This window comes from Corvus kubaryi, unplaced genomic scaffold (genome assembly GCF_017639235.1).
Source record: "Corvus kubaryi isolate FWS band 111438036 unplaced genomic scaffold, C.kubaryi_AGA036_p1.0 37354, whole genome shotgun sequence".
NCBI classification, from domain to species: domain Eukaryota; kingdom Metazoa; phylum Chordata; class Aves; order Passeriformes; family Corvidae; genus Corvus; species Corvus kubaryi.
Window position 1 is genome coordinate 10,620,506 of NW_024581116.1, and position 16,806 is coordinate 10,637,311.

General features: G+C 38.5%; 1 protein-coding gene across 3 annotated transcripts in view; it reads left to right on the plus strand.

The window, feature by feature from the left end:
• NBAS (NBAS subunit of NRZ tethering complex) overlaps positions 1-16,806 on the plus strand; it is a 167,339-nt gene that overhangs the window by 128,085 nt on the left and 22,448 nt on the right. The window lies entirely within an intron of this gene.

Here is a 16,806-nt window from a genome sequence, read left to right on the forward strand (position 1 = left end):
AGCTCAAGCTCAGTGTGATTGTTTTCTTTGAATATTTTGAGCTAGGTAACTAATGTGTTATTTAGATGGAAGAGTCGTGTTGCTTTGTCCATTAGATACCCGTCACTGAAATTCAGAGTTCTTCACAAATATCCAAGAAAACAAATGAGTGGTCTTAGATGTGGACTATTTATTTTGGATTTTTTCCCTCTTGTAGTCAGCTGATGTCAAATGCTAGTCTACAAGCTGATACTAGAAAAGCAAGTGATGGCCTTGTTTGAATATTAAGTTTGCGTATTTTGTGAATTAACAAGAATGGAAAATACCGTCATAAAATAGCAGATTGAAAACTGTACACTTCCCTGTCCTTCGTGGTACGTTAGTGGAACAAGAACACTGCAGAAGTCTGTGCTTACATGGCTGCTTAAAAGCAAAGAGAGAGATTTGTGTATGAGCTGTGGCAGAGCATTAGGGTTAAGACACAATTTTCTCATGCAAGTTCACGCTTCAGGTGCAAAGACCTTTTACAGCTACCCTGTTTTACAGAAGGGTGTATTGTAGCACAGCTTGTTGGGTAATCCTGCATGAAGAAGTAGACAGGAGGAATATCATCTTTCAAACTATGTCAGTCTGCCTGTCTTGTCTGTAGGTGTCACCTTCTCTAGCATCACTACACCTTTATTAATTTGGTCATCCTCTCTCATCCAGCAAAATAGTTTAAAAAAAAAAGTCCCATTTCAAACAAATGGGGAGGGAAAGGGCTGTGGATTGAATGCTGTTTTTAGATTTTAGAGGAATGTGTTTAACGGTTGTTAGTTTTCAGGGGTTTTTAATGAGCTTTAAATTGCAAATATGTCCAAAATGTATTCATTATCTTGCTTCCAGATTGTTGTATCATTACTTGCTTGGTGTTTTTTACATGCTTTTAGGAGATCCCTCTTTTCCTATACCATTCCTTGGCACAAAAAGGGATGGCAGATATTATAAAGTATGAACGTGGATTTCTATTGAATAAAGATAATTTTAATGGTATTGCAGTGTTCAATTACCAGAAAATGTGTGAAAGCCACCGTCAGTGTGTCTACTAATCCTCTTAGACAGATTTTGCATACATCAAGGAGGGACTTAATATTTAATTATGCTCTAGGTGCTGTAAGTAGTGGTCCCACAAATCAGTGTGCTGGGAAATAGGCCAGCTCTTACAAAATTAAAAATGTACTTTATGGAAGCAGCTACCTATCAAACACTCAGAAACACAGTGATTTCCAGTTCTCTCATGATTAGTTAACAAAATTAAAAATTCAGGGGTCCTCATTTTTCAAAGGCTTGAGAGTCTTTAATTCACATTCCAACAGCATCCCATGCTAGGGAGGAGGAGGAGGCATGCCTTGTTTTAATCCCCTTGATGAATTTTATCTGAGCTCTTCAGGTTCTGTAATTTTCTAGTTAACTGGTGCATGAAAAATATGGGTCAAAATACTGACTTTTTATATATTAAAAAACACTGGAGGGGGAAGAAAGACATTGTTTAGAATGTTGGTATCAAAATTTATCTGTATTCATCTAAGCTGGGAAATGCATTTATTTTCAAATTGTACATAAATATGTATAGTCTGTAATGACTCAAAGCAGCATCTAACAAGCCTGAAGTGTCAGCTAACAGGTTATGTGTGTGTGTGTGTGTGTGTGTGTGTGTACGTAGTTGTTCTGCTCAGTGACCACTTACAAGGCATAGTTTACAGGAATGAGTGAGGGTTTGCCCCAGGAGGTTACAGTGGCACTAGCAAAGCTTCTGTAAGTAAACCAAGGCTTACTTTAAGATAAGAAGTTATTAATTGTGAAGCTTCTATAAGACACACCTTTTCTTGAAAGGATTGTTTAATTATTATGCAAATGCAAAGTGTAATTACTACTTGCATGCCACTTAAATGGAAATAGCTTTGTCATTTAGAGAAGGTAATCTCATATAGCCTTCCCCCCTATCTTGTTATATTATGGTTTTTTTCATGATCTTGGGGTATAGAGAGCTGCTGAGGGCAAAATGTTTTGAAAATTGCAAGGGATGTCTATTAAGGATTTAAAATTGTAACTTCAGGCAGTTTTCTTATTTATTTTCTTCCCTAAAGTTTAGCTTTGAAAAATTGACGATTTAATTTGTATTGTGTATATGGGATGTGCACAACACATTTTCCTTCCTTCATATAGGCAATTCCTGTGTGCCATATGCAAACTTGTGTCTCAGCAACCTTGGTTATGTCTGCACTGACTTTCTGAGAGCTTGGAGGGACTGTCAAGATTCCATTGCTGCTTTGTTCCTCTTTCTCCTGTTAATGAAAAATGTGTATCTGTTTCCATGGTGTTTCTTCATATGACTTTGTTAAGAACGGTCTCAATGGGAATGTCAGTGTCCAGTGATTTTCAGCTTTTGCCATTGCCTCTTCTCATGTCAGAGATTTAAACATGAGAAGTCGTTTTGCTGAAACCATTTATCACGTAACAATGACCTGCATTTAGCTTGATCTGGCCCAATACAAGTAAAGGAACTGTATCTGTTTCATCCTCAGCCATCTTTTGTTTGTGAAAAATGCTTAATTAGAAGAAAGATTTATGTTCCTATCAACTCTGAGTAAATTTGTTATTATGTTGCTTATAGTTCTAGAGACATTGTTTCTCTGCTGGTAATGCATAAAAATTAAGCTTAAGAGATTTAATTTAAGTTTTAATTAATATTTTAAAACACTAATTTCCATTCCTTGAAGATGCAATTTATCCATATGAAAACATGTGAAACTTTTTTTTTTTCTGGGAACATAAATTGTAGCGTGTATGATTAATTAAATACTTTAAGATGCAAATGAAATATTTTCCATTAACTACACAAGTATAGCGGATAAGGCAAAGTGGAGAGAAAAGCAGTGTCGCTTGCATGCACACAGGTTTTCAACGTGAGCTCTGGGCACTGCAGCGCTCTGTCACCAGTAGCAATTGCTTCAGAGGAAGATAAGAATGTTCTGGAGTGGATTCATGGGGGATGATTCACTTTCTCTAATAGGTCTTTCGTAATGAAGGTGTAAGTGCAGAATGGTTGAAACAGTTTGTACTCAGCTTTGATCCCAGTTTCAGAAAAATTAAGGGCTCATTAGTGATGTAATCAGATTTCTATTAGTACATTTCAAAGAACTCAGTGGATAAACGGTGATTCAGCCTTAGGTATCTCCTGCTAAATTTTCAGCATTGGTACACACCGTGCATCATTGAGCACAAAACATGCTGAAACTTTGTGAAGGAGGGATGCCATCCAGAGGGATCTGGACAAGCTCAAAAAGTGGGCCCATGGGAATCTCATGAGCTTCAACAAGACCAAGTGCTGGTGCTGCACCTGGACCGGGACAGCCTCCGGTAATAATCCAGGCTGGGGGATGAACAGATGCAGAGCAGCCCTGCTGACAAGGACATGGGGGTGCTGGTGGGTGAGAGGCTGGACATGACCCAGCCATGTGCCCTTGCAGCCCAGAGTGCCAGTTGTGCCCTGGGCTGCATCCAAAGCACCGTGGGCAGCAGGGGAGGGGGGCGATTCTGCCCCTCTGCTCTGCTCTGGTGAGACCCCACCTGCAGTGCTGCATCCAGATCTGGGGTCCCCAGCACAGGAAGGACATGGATCTGTTGGAGTCAGTCCAGAGGAGGACAGCAAGGTGATCTGAGGGATGGAGCACCTCCTGTAAGAAAAGGCTGAGAGAGTTGGCATTGTTCAGCCTGGAAAAGAGAAGACTCTGTATTACCCCAGGCCTAGGCCCTAGGATATATCACCGTGTCCCTCAGCCGTAGGGAGGAGCAGAAGATCCAGCAGGCAGGAATTGTGCAGCAAGACTGATTTATTTAATTATTTTTACAAACTCTTTTATGGACTTTTTTCTTCATAGTCTAATTGGACAAAGGATCAGCCACCCCTTGGGGGTGATTGGCTAAAATCCTAAACATCCATTGTCAAAATATTTTTCTACTGTACTATAAACAGGACTTTTCATGGCTGCAGGTGTTTGGTTGTTTACATAACTCTGCTACCTCTTCTGTGAGAGAGAAAAGTCTCTCACAAGCTTAGAAAATAGCAAGAAAATCCTTGCTAGCAGCATTTTTGTACCTACAACTCTGGGGTGACGTAAATCTGATCTTCCAGTACCTGAAAGGAGCCTACCAAAAAGATGGAGAGAGTCTCTTTACAAGAGCCTGTAGTGACAGGGCAGGGGGGAATAGCTTCAGACTGGAAGAGAATAGGTTTAATCTAAGTAGCAGGAAAAAAAATCTCTGCTGTGGGGGTGGTGAGGCGCTGGAACAGATTGCCTATAGAAGCTGTGGATGCCCCATCCCTGGCACTGTTTCAAGGCCAGGTTGGATGGGGCTCTGAGCAACCTGGCCTAGGGGAAGGTATCCCTGCCCATGGCAGGGGGATTGGGACTTAATGATCTCTAAGGTTCCTTTCAAACCATTCTGTGATTATATGATTTAACCTCTTTATATGATTTGTTACGTGATGTTGTTCTGTGTTTTGTAGGATATTAAAATCCAGAAAATCTAATTCTCTATTTACTACACTTTTTCCCTTATTCTGTTTGTTTACTCTTAAGTAACCAATTCCAGTCATGCCACCTCCTCTACAGCGTTTTCTCTCTGTAACTATCCTGTCCTCTATCTCAGAGCCCACTGTGATACATAGTACACCTCCTGAGAAAGGTAACTGGAGAAGTGAATGTGCTGTCCTTGTGGAAATTAACAGTCCATGCTTACGCATCCCAACACCTTGATTGCTCTCTTGTCTTCATCTCTACATCAACCAGAGGTCTCTGGATTTCATTCAGTGAGGCTCAGGTTACTGTTTTGACTTGATTAGGCTAGTTTAGCATATTTTAAAATGCAATAGTTTTACCATTGTTAAATTTTATTTGCCATCATGTAGTCATTTACTTACCCTAGACTTTTTTTTTTAAAGTCTTTTGGAGGTTTCTTTTGACGTAAACTAGCCATGACAATAATTGGTCTGCATTTTTGTCTGTTCAATGCTTGCAGTCTCCCCAAAACAGTTTATATAAAGAAGGAAGCAGCCATAAACCCATGAGAAATTCTACTTTTTACCTTTACTATTTGATCATAAACTGGAGGTTTTTGTTTGAACTTTCTGGGTTTTTCCTGTTAGTAGATCAAGTTCTTCAGCGGTTTCTAGTCAGGAATGTTGTTCTAAGCCCTTTGAAAATATAAGTCGATTGTAAAACTGGTTTTCTTTAGGCATTATTGTGTTAGTATCTTAAATGCGTGTTTTTTATTAGTAATTGTGACAGTAGATGCTATCCTTTTTTCAAACAGTTTTCTTATTCCATCAACCATTGTGCTAGTTGACAATTCTTATTTAGATGTCTATAAATTCTGTATCATCTGAGGGACCTCACTCAGGTATTCATAAAATAGTTCTTACTTTATAGTAATTCGTGATATTTTGTGTTGGTTGAGGGAGTGAGTTTTTCCACATTGCTGCTATTGTTGCCCAGGGACCCAGCTATCAAGACTGTGACTGCTAGGACATCAACTACACCAAATCAAAAAGAAAACCACCAACTGCAGTGCTTCTGTCGTGCCATTTGGTGTGACAGGTGTGTGATGCTGCCTACCCTATTCGGATTATTTTTATGGCTGCAACAGAGCTACTAATTTATTTCAGTTTTTACAGCTTAAATAGTTTTATGATAACCACCCACCTGGTATTTTAATGGCTCCTGGTCTAGGCCATAAATATGGAGAAACAGTGAAGGAATTTTTCATTAAAAATGTGCATTTCCTTTTTTTAACTGGAAAGAGTAGTATTGAAATATTATTTAAAATTGGAGTTGATATCAACAACCTCTTGTTCCTGTAAAATAATATCCTAGTTTATTGTGAGTTTTTCTTTCTAGAAATGTATCTTTGACTTCGCTAGTTTTGCCTATCTACAGGAAGATATTTTGGAAGTACTAATTCTGACAATGTTTCATTTACATGTAAACAGCTTTTAAAAGAATTTTGCTTTATTAGCAAAAATTGCAGGCTTTGGTTATGAAGACAACAGTTACACATAGGGGTGAATACTGGGAGCTTGTGGTAGATGTACTGCTGCTTGATGGTAGTGATGATCAGAAGGGTAAATTAAAAAAACACTTGTGTATGGTATGGAGGGAAATGGCTGGCGCTGATTTAACAGCTTAAAAGTAATATTTAAAGATTAAAATCCTGTCATTTCTAGTCTGTATCTTCCAACGCTGTTCTCTGCTCTACATGTTAGAATATTCTTATAATACATACAGTCTGAATTATGAAACAGTGATTAGTAGCTGGTGCATACACAGAAGATTACTTAACATGTCTGTGAGTCCCTCATGTTGCACAGGTATTAGTTTCAGCCATACATGGATCCAAATTTGTACATATTAATGCACACCTACTCAATATACAATGTCAATAACATGTATATTAATCCTGTCTCATGCATCATTTTTTTCCTTATTTGCCCTTGTTCTCCCTACCAATATCTATGTACAGTCCTCAGAGGTTTTCTCTGTGCTGAAATGTATTTGCAGATTAGGACATAATCTCCTGCAGAATACAAATGAATGGATTTTATTTTCTGCACGAGTTATTCATTTTTATGCATTAGGCAACACATTTGTGTTTATTGAATCTATATACATTTCTTAGCTGCATATGAAGCAGATAAGAAATTAATATATAAATCACTTCAGAAGAAAAAAGTTCTTGGGTATTTCTGTAAGAACACAACATGTGGCTGAGCCTTAGTTTAATTCATCATTGGTAGGCTTCTCGATGATTTGTTTTTTAACTTGAATCCCATAACCTGCTTATCCTGTACACTGGCTGTAGTTTGAGTAGGATTTTACCTGTGAGATTATATGCATCTCTTTAGTTTCTGCATGCAGCAGGCTTGCATATGTGCTCAGAATTCAATTATAGTTTTAATATGTGAAGCCCAGCTCTCAGGAAAGTGCAAGAAAGCCTGACTTCAGAGTTCTTCCTCTGGGATACAAGGCACACGCTATGAACACTGGGTTTGTTCATGCAAAACCCTTGACTTCAGTTTTAATTTTGAATTGATTTTGAATTGATTGCTCAGTTTTGATAGCAGACACTTCCTTCTGGTCTGTCAGACAGTGTTTGTGTCTTCCAGTCTAGGTCAGAGCAGCCCCTGATCACTGAGACCAACTCCTGGCCCGGCACAGGACCCACCAAGAGTCACGCCATGTAGCTGAGAGCATTGTCCAAACACTCCTTGAGCTCTGTCAGGCTGGTGCTGTGACCATTTCCCTGAGAAGTCTGTTCCAGTGCCCAGCCACCCTCTGGGTGAAAAACCTTTTCCTAATATCCAACCTAAACCTCCCTGACACAGTACTTTGAATGTGGTTGAGGGATTTTTTTTTTTTTTTGTTGGTTTTGGTGTAGGTTATGTGGATATTCTTAATAAAGCTGTTGCTTTGCATTAACTGGGATAACTCCGTAAGCATAGCTTCAAAAAAGCTTCTTTCAAGCAAGGGAATTTAATCTGCAGCACTGGCCCAGGCTACAAACTGGATCATGTTTTTGCTGTTGTTTTTTTTCATTAAACAAGAGCTAAATCCTGTTACTATACAGGAGCATTTTGTGAGGCCAGTGGAACTGTTTTTTAAAAGTTGCCATCTCTCAGCTATGACTTACTGCCACATAAGTGTCCATTTACCAAAGTCCAGAATGGGTTGAAAGTAGAATTATCAACATGTGAACTAGGGTAGATGGAGAAAATAAGATGAAAATGGCTTATTTAAAGCTGACAGGTTCCTTTGCCATGAGGGGAGTATATTTGAGACCCATTTCTGAGAAGGGAAAACTTACCTTTTTTAGAGGAAAGAAGGACTTCACAAACGACACATATTGGCAGACAATTTTTTTTTGTGGAACCTTGTGCACAGAAAATCTTTGACCTTGCCAGGTTTCCAATTCAGTTTTATGTATGTGGTCTTCAGATTGCACTTTCCTAATCCAGCAATGGTATGAGTAAACTAATACTTTTATAATATAAACCACAGATTTCTGTGGGTTTTCTCAAAACTAAAAGTTCTTATCAGCTTTACAACAAAGGCTTTCCAAAAATAGGAAGTGCAGTAGTGAGACTAAATGCTCAATAAGGAAGCAGATTATGTCAGTGTGTCATCATAGTCATTGGGCAGTGTCCATTTTTCTAGGAAATCTTTTGAATTTAATTCTAAAACATAGGAAATATTTAACGTCTGTAAAAGAGTGCTGTATAAATGTGTTCTCTGAACTATATTTCTTTATTTCCTGACTCTGTACATGGCAATATATTGCTAAGACATAGAGTGAAAGGTATTCTATCACATTATCATTTAAACTTCAAAATTTCGATTAATACTAGGGGAAGTATTTTAAGGGGATAATAAGTTTGAGGGAAGTGTGTAAAATGTATCTTTGACAAGCAATTTCACTTGACTTCATTGACTCTTACACAGCTGCCTATACAGAGAGTACACATTTCACATATGGAAAGTGAGAAGCTTATGTGTGTCTGTGTTCCCGCAGGAAAACTGCATAAAACAAAATATTGTGGGTCCAGTGTCTTTTCATAATGTAAGTTTTAATATGTGTATGAGTATATAAAAATGTCAATGCTGGTTGAGATCAAGGCCCAGTATTCTGTATCCAGTATAATCACTTGGTGACCAAAATAACAGACATGGAAGGAAAAGTAGGAAAAGGAAAAATATATGTGAAACATACTCCAGTATTGCCCTCATCTGTGGGTAGTCAGAGTGGGTTAATTAGGCATAAGAACAGGAAAGTAACTGTGAATACAAGCTGTAAATTCAGGTGTTACTTTACCACAATGGGAGAGTCAATTAGGGGAATTACTTGTAAGATCAAGTAAGTGTAATCTTGATAAAGTCAAATAAGGAAGATCTATCTTTTGGTTGACAGGTGAGAATGATATACCAGAAAGGGACTAAACTCGTTTGCACCTTAAACTTGTTTTCTTAAGTCAAAAGACTAAGCCCATTAGGAAGTATTCTATCTTAAACAGAAGTTACAATTTTATTGCAAAATTACTGGATAAAATTGTTGTCTGGGGGTGACTTTATGATGTGTATCCCCTATCATTTCTCTATGCCCAGAAATTAATTTTTGCCTTTCTGTGCCTTTAAACTGAGCCTGAAAGGGGGAAGAAAAAAACTGAGCAAAACTTTTCAAAGCAGTTCTGTTTCAAGGACACAGAGATATACAGACTCCTCTGCTTCTGCGGCAGCAAGCAGCAAGGTGGAGAAGCATCTTTTTTTTTCCCAGCCAGGTTTTTCCAGCTCCTTTTTCTCTGGAGGGAGATGGAGAGTTGAACTTTGTTTTCCCTGGGACTTTGTTTTAGTTTTTTTTTTCCCCTTTTTTCTGGACTGTTTCAACATCAGAACACCTCAGGAGAGTTCTCCACTGAGGCCTGGAGGTGGGCCCACAACCCAGCTCCAAGGAGGGGGAGAGAGATCTACTGAAGGACTCTGAAATTTTCCCAGGTTTTCTCTCCACACAGAGAGGTTTTATTATTTGGCATTATTATCCTTTTCCCATGTGTTTGTTAAATAAATAGTTTTTATCTCTTTCACTTTCCTTCGAGGAAAATTTCTTTTTTCCCCGAGCCTGGTGGGGGAGGGATGGTTGTAATCTGCTTTCTATCAGAGGATATTTTCCTCCAAATTTGTCCAAACTGGCACAAATAATTGCACAATTGTGGACAGAGATACGTAGATTGTCAGAAAAGATTGCAATAATGACTTTCTCCAGCACTAAAACCTCTTCAACTTTGAAGAATAAGACTATAAATGTAGTGAGGGAGAAAACAGTATGGAAAAGGAGTAGTAGTTCCCCACTTCTGTTTCTCTGTATCTCTGACTTCCAGGGTATGTCTCACAAAACAGTTGTGTTCACTGGTTTTGAACCTCAGTTTACTGACCTGCATTTAAGCAAATGTCTCAGTGTCTGTGCCTAAGCTTGGCAGCTTTGCTCTCAAAGTTGCTCTTGACTTTCTCCATCCTGTGTGCCCTTGCCCATATGCTAGTGGACCAATGGCTGAATGACACACTGCTTTGTTCTTCCAAGCCTGTTACTGCTCTCCCCAGCCTGACCCTGTTGTGCCTTGGAGGATTTTTCTCTCTGTCACAATTTACAAGTTGTTTGGTTTGGGTTTTTTTGAAGAAACGCTGGTTTAGAAATAATGGGATGCTCGTAATGGGTTAGGGAGTATAACACTTGTGGTTTTGTCTTTAAAAAGGGTTTACAACATGTTGCTCTGGCATGTGAACGTCTTGAATAAGATGTTTAATATGTGCTTGTGGTTTTGCTTTGTTTCACAAGTATATAATGTGTCTAACATCAAGGCTGATAGGATGTCTAGCATCTTGAAACGGTTTGAAGAGAATGAAATAAATAATAGCCTTTAAAAGCTCCTAATCTTACATGTGCAGAGTCAGTAGCTATGCAATTTCAGGAACAGTTGTACATTGTTGCAGATTGTGTTTGGGCTGGGTGTTTTTACTGATTTTTGACATTTGTGTTCATATTGTGAATAAAATTTCTATTTTACTTGTAATTTTATATGTCCTTTGTAACAAGCATTTGAATTTGCAGCCTTGTGCTGGAAGTAGATTTTAGTAACTTAGGTTCATGCAGACTTTCAGTAGCTGCACAGATAACAGCAGAACAGGGAATGACAGATCACAGCCTGACCTGCAAAGTGGAAAGACTACTTTCTTCAGTGACCAAACCCTACAGACCTGTTGTATAGGAAGGACAGTATTTTCTTTGCTGATTTACTTAATGACATTGTAAACTCCTTGGGGCAAGGCTGTTGTATTTTTGAGCCATGAATTGCACAACAAGATAGCAACTGCAGAAATGCAGTCAAATTGCTACCAATCCTTTTAGTCATTGTTTATAAACCATGTTAAGCCCTGTCTAATGAGTGGAAGAAGTTTTAGCATCAGTGTTCCCTGTCTCAAATCTGAATAAAATCTTTGATGTCACATCAGCCTATTATTTTGAGATGCAGCACAGATGAATTCTCTACCACTACAGCTTGGGTAGGGGGACTGGGGAGATACATAAAACCAGTGCATTTTACAAGGAAGTTCTGACAAATTGCAAGTCTATTGTAGCAATAAGGGACCAGTCAAATGCCTGCTTAGAGTTTCTATTTTCAATGCTGTATTAATTCAAATTTATGCTGCAGTGTCAAACATGAACACATTTTGAAATACTTACATTTACCATCTGGTAGATGTAATAAAATTAATTTTATAATCGTGTAAATCAGTAAGGTTTTGGTTGCATTTCTTGGTAACAGCAAATTTTTTGCCTTTAGTACAGGGAGTTGCTTTTAAGCATGGATATAGCTTTTCTCCATGAACAAGCAATTATAGTGAAGGAAAGTATTTTTCTGGTTTCATTTATAAACATCCTTATCATTTATTTTCTTTGTAGTGAGCAAAATCTGTTGCTGAAAACTGTGACTCTGTCATGTTACCATGGAGTAAAAATGGAATTTGCAAAATAGATACTAGTGGGCAGAGGGAGCTTGAGGTCTGCATTGGTTTTCCTGCTCACCATTCTCATACATAAATAGTGTTTTTCTCTTGTCTCAGAGCAAGGGTTGAATTGGCTGGATCTTTTTATTGGCGTTTCCATTTTTTTTTGAACGAAAGGCACTGTGATCAGCCAAGTCAGTCAGCACCAGATTGTCAGATTATATGGCTTTAGCAGTAAAGCATTTACGAGTCTATCAGATATATCTATAGGATCAGGAGACCATTGCATTAATAGGTATCTATAACTTAAGGATGTAGTTCAGATACAGCAACATTCCACAGTTGCTGCAAATACTGGTTTAAACTAAATTCAATTTCAGGTGTTAGATAATGTACCAAACTAAACCACTGATCCTGTGGTCTGCCATGCCAGAGGCTTTTTTTATCAGTCATGTGTGATGTCCACAGTTTTATTTAACTTCAGCATTCTTCAAGTGTATCATCTTACAATTTTTATAAAACAATAGGTCTATAGAAGCTATAGAACTAACTTGTGAGGCAACTTTTCATATTTGGACTCCTTCATCCATATCACATGTGACAAGTATAAAGCAATAACAAATCTGTAGAACAACATGATGAGTCAAAACTTTGTGCACTGAAAGTTGATAAACTGTTGAGTGGTTTCAACATTTTAGGCATCTAACGGGCTAATCTGTGAGGAAGGAATCTTATAACAAAAAGATTTAAGGTAAGTCTTTGGAAGATTTGATCATAAGGCAGAAAAGTTGGGTTTGAGGAGAGATTTTAAGTGCACAGAGTTCTTGATTCAAAACTGAATCTCTCATATGCTATGACAAGCTCATGCTGTTTGTGTAGCCTGTATTTTGCCTTCTGAATTTTCGGTATGATTTTTTGAAGGAACATTAACATAGGCAGATGTTTGTATATTCTTGATCCTGAACATATGTAGTCCCTCGATAGTGAAATTGTGTGTTTTAACAGTTTAACATAAGGTTTGGCTTTACTTAATTTGTATTTTGTTTTATAATCTATCATGAGTATAATTTCTACAATTAATTCCCCTAATTGACTCTCCCATTGTGGTAAATATTTGTGCAGCCTTTTAATGAGAAACATGATGCCAGCTGTGATCTACTGCCAAAGAAATTGCCTGAAACTGAGGAAAATCACTCCAGAATTGAGCAAATCTGTTGTTAAAACTGAAAGCCCATGCTTTCATTTTCCTTGCTTCTGTTGTTTTGTGGTTTGTTTGGGGTTTTTTTCCCCCTTGTTTTTCATATTTCTTTGGGGTCATCTGAAGTTCATGCCTGGTTATGGGCCTCATTATTCTGTTTATTGACAGATTCTTCTTTACAAGTGCTTGTGGTAAGAAGGCTCTGAGCAGTTCATGTCAGGTTATCTTTGCATGGTTAACCTTGGAGTGGTTTAGATGGATGTTTTGGGGTTTTTTTTTTTAAAAAAAAAAAAAAGGAAGGGGAAGTAGAGTGATATTATCCTATCCTTGAATCTTGTTACAAGATTGAGTCATCTGAATAGATCATCCAGAATCACTACAAAGAAAGTGTTCAATTAAAAGTGGATTTTTTTTTTAATCTGTTATTACAACAAAACAAGAGGCTTGACTAACCGCAGTAACTCATCTCAGTTAGCTTGCACTTTGTAAAGATGAACTTTCTACCTTTTTACCCAGAGCATGCTCTGCTGTGGAGGTGGCTGATTCCTCACCGTGCTCTACCTCAGTTTCAGAAAGTAAGGCAATAATACAGAGCAAAACTTACGTTATCTTACGTAAGTTTATCTTATGTTACGTTTGTGTTTTATATAGATCTGTCTAGATATATGTGTGTATATACATACATACACACAGTAAGTATAAATTAAAAGCTCATTCCTATGTGCTGTTTCAAGGTATTGCTTCCTTCTAGCAAGGAACTATTGCTTTGAAATCTCACCCGCTTCACATCAAATGGAAACGGCATGCATCTGAAATGCCATTATAAAGAGTGAATTTTCACTCGTCTTCTTAAAAACTATAAGTTATTAACACTGTAGAAAGTTCACTTTAATTTTTTTACTCTTAGTGAGAAACATAGGTGACTTGTAAAAAGGCCATTGTAGAGAGAAATGCTGCAGAAGTGCTCTCTGTGTTTGAGAATAGAAAGTTAATTCTTCTGATTGACTTCAATTGAATTAGTATGTGTTATGTCATGAGCAATCATATTGCAAGGATCCAGCTGTCCAAAACACAAAATTATGGTGCTATATTAATTAAGCTCATAAAAAAAGTAAACCCAAGTCTGTAAAGATGCATTATTAGGCAGAATTACTGGAATTCAGTTCATGTCGAGTAGGATGTCTGATCTACTCTCCACTACTAATAGGGGACCTTCTCTGACAGCTTTTCTCATCTGTTGATATTGTCTGTGCCATTTATTGCCATTTTTATAGTTATCATTAGAAAGATCTGAACATTTAGTCTGTGTTTTGAAGTAACGTGCTGTTTGTGCAGATATACTAAAATGTACTCAGTGGACCATCCAGAATGGTACTGATGCCTTAGGTTTTAACTTTTATATTTTTCAAATCCTGTACTGCCTAGTGTGTAACTCTGATGTTTCTTGTGCCTTGTTAGCTACTGTTCTCTCATGCTGGTTAGACATAACAAACCTCTCTAGGTTTGCACTTCAAGGACACCTTGTTGTCCTAGGCCCCAAAATATGTAAACTAAAGCCTTTGAGAGGAGGAGCAAACTTGGGGTAATTACATCATTAACCGAAATTAAAATTGGAGAATTAACCCTGATACGCAAATGGACCAAACTTATAAAAGTGTGAAGAACCCGTGACCCAGCATCCACCTTGGGTGGAGCCCCTCAGAAGCTTTTGACTCCCAAGGTGTACCTTTGAAGGCCGTTCAAATAAATAACCTGCTTTTATTCTATTAATCTTGTCTAGCCTCTGTTTTCAGGTAGCCTCTTCAAGGCATCAGTACTTACTTGGTTTCAATATTTAAAGAGCTAGTTTTCTGAAAAAGGGGTTTGGGGATGGGTAAGCAGTGTGAGAGCTTCCATTGTCTAGCTAGTACTTGATTTGCTAAGATGCTAAATATTTTGGAACCTTAGAGGTTAATGTCCTATGTCCCTTTTTTTCCTTTCTTGTTTATCTCCCTTCTCTTTTCAGCCTTGTCATTTAAATATCTAGTATTATACATTATCAAGTATATATATTACAAGTGGGTAACTGATGTCTGCTCTGTGACATTTGCAGTAAAGAAAAATATTTCAAGTGGACAGATCTAGGAAACATTTTTTCACTGTCTGAAATGTTTTAGTATATGGTGCTTTCAGATATACTCCAGAGACAGAAGCAAACAGTTTTTCAACACTAAATATTTTAAAGTCACAGATTATGTAGGCAGCTCAATAAATGCATCAGTAATGTTTGTTTTCCAGCCTCTTTTGAAAATTTGCCCTTGATGTATCAGAGCCATTTTGAAGAGATTGGGATGCGATCTTTAATCTTCCAGAGTGGCTGTAGAACTAAGGAAAACTTTGTCCATGTTTGATGTCTTAGAACTACTTGGGCTGAAACAGAAAAGTTAACATTTAATGCTGTTTATCTTCAGCAGAATTATAAGATGAAGCTGAAATGTTTGATATTCTGAAAGTTTCTGGACTCTGCAAAAAAAATTCAGTGTTAGAATGTGTTAATAAGACAGAGGAAGCTACCTTGTTATTGTAACAAATAATTTTTAAACTCCAAAAACTTGTGTTTGTTGGGTAAACAGTGAATTGCTATTCCATTTGTGAAAGCCCTCCTGGTGTGATAGCCAAACTTTTAAACAGAAGTTACTTCTCATTTAGTAGCAAGTTGGTCTTATTTACAGCAACCTTCCTTCAACAGTCAGACCTTTTACCTTGCACACTTTTACTGTGGAACTGCAGGCAGTAATTATTTTTAAAAGAACCTGTCATCAACTGGAATGAATTCAAGTCTGGGCAAAAGCTGCAGGTTTTCAACAGAGATAGACACACCTGTCCCGAGACAGAATTGTCTGGGAGCTGATGGGGGTGTAGGTTTCGTTTTTCTTTTGTTCAAACACCTATGCAGAGAAATGCTGTATTATTTGTTAGCGAATGTTCTTTGCTGGGTAGATGAATTTAGGAGCATCTTTCAGGGCTCCTTTCTAGGTGAGAAAAGATGAGCTGCTGTAAATTCAGATAAAACAATTGAAATTTCATAGGTGAGTGTCATAGGTTAGCAAGCATAGTCCCGGAAGGGACGTCCTTGCTAAGGGGTGCTTACAGTTTCCTCTGGGAACTGATAGAACCTATCAGCTGGCCAGTTTGAATATGGACAATTCTCTAAGCCACTTAAAGTTGTGATCACCTCTGTGATCCACATTTAAGAATAGGCAAACTCCCCCTCCAAGCTCTCTCTCGTTTCCGGCGCTGGCACAGGTGGCTGCAGGGCCCGAGCAGGGCCCAGTGGGCCCGGCCAGGCCCTGCTTGGGCCAGGCCGGGCCGGGCCACGGCCATCCTGAAGCCATGGACCTGTTCCAGCCGTGGAACCCCCCCCCCACTGCCTTGCCGTGGGCAGCCGGAGCGGCTCGGCTCTCCCCCCTCTCCACTTCGATAAGAAAAATTCAACATTCCAGCTGCAAAGCTGCAAGGCCGAGGTGAGATTAACCCTTTTACTGCTGTGAAGAGCTGAAAACCTGAGGGAAGAGAGAGAGGAGATGCTTAAAGCTGAAATTCTGTTGTGAAGCTATGATATATCAGAGTATCCTGTTGTAATTTCATGAAGATATGGGGGGTGGAGTGTTCAACTCGTGAGCAAAAGCACCTGCGCTGAGATAGGCAGATGCTGACGCAGCTGTAATTTCATGAGAAGTTTGGACAGGGAGAGATGAACCAGATGAGGACTTTTGCTCCAAACGGGAAAGGAGAAAACCTCAGTCCGTAGAGATGAACCAGATGAGGACTTTTGCTCCAAATGGGAAAGGAGAAAACCTCAGTTCCTAGAGATGCTCCCAGAGATAGTCCTAACGATGAAGATGATGAAGACCCTTTGCTCCCAGGGAAGGAGAAGGGCCTCTGTTTTTGTTTCTGAACGGCTCAACCTTAAAATTGTACCCCAGAAAACTTCAAGAGTGGACCCTCGAAAGCAGTTGCGGGAAAAGCTGCAAGTCGGGGGAAAGGACTCACACGCAG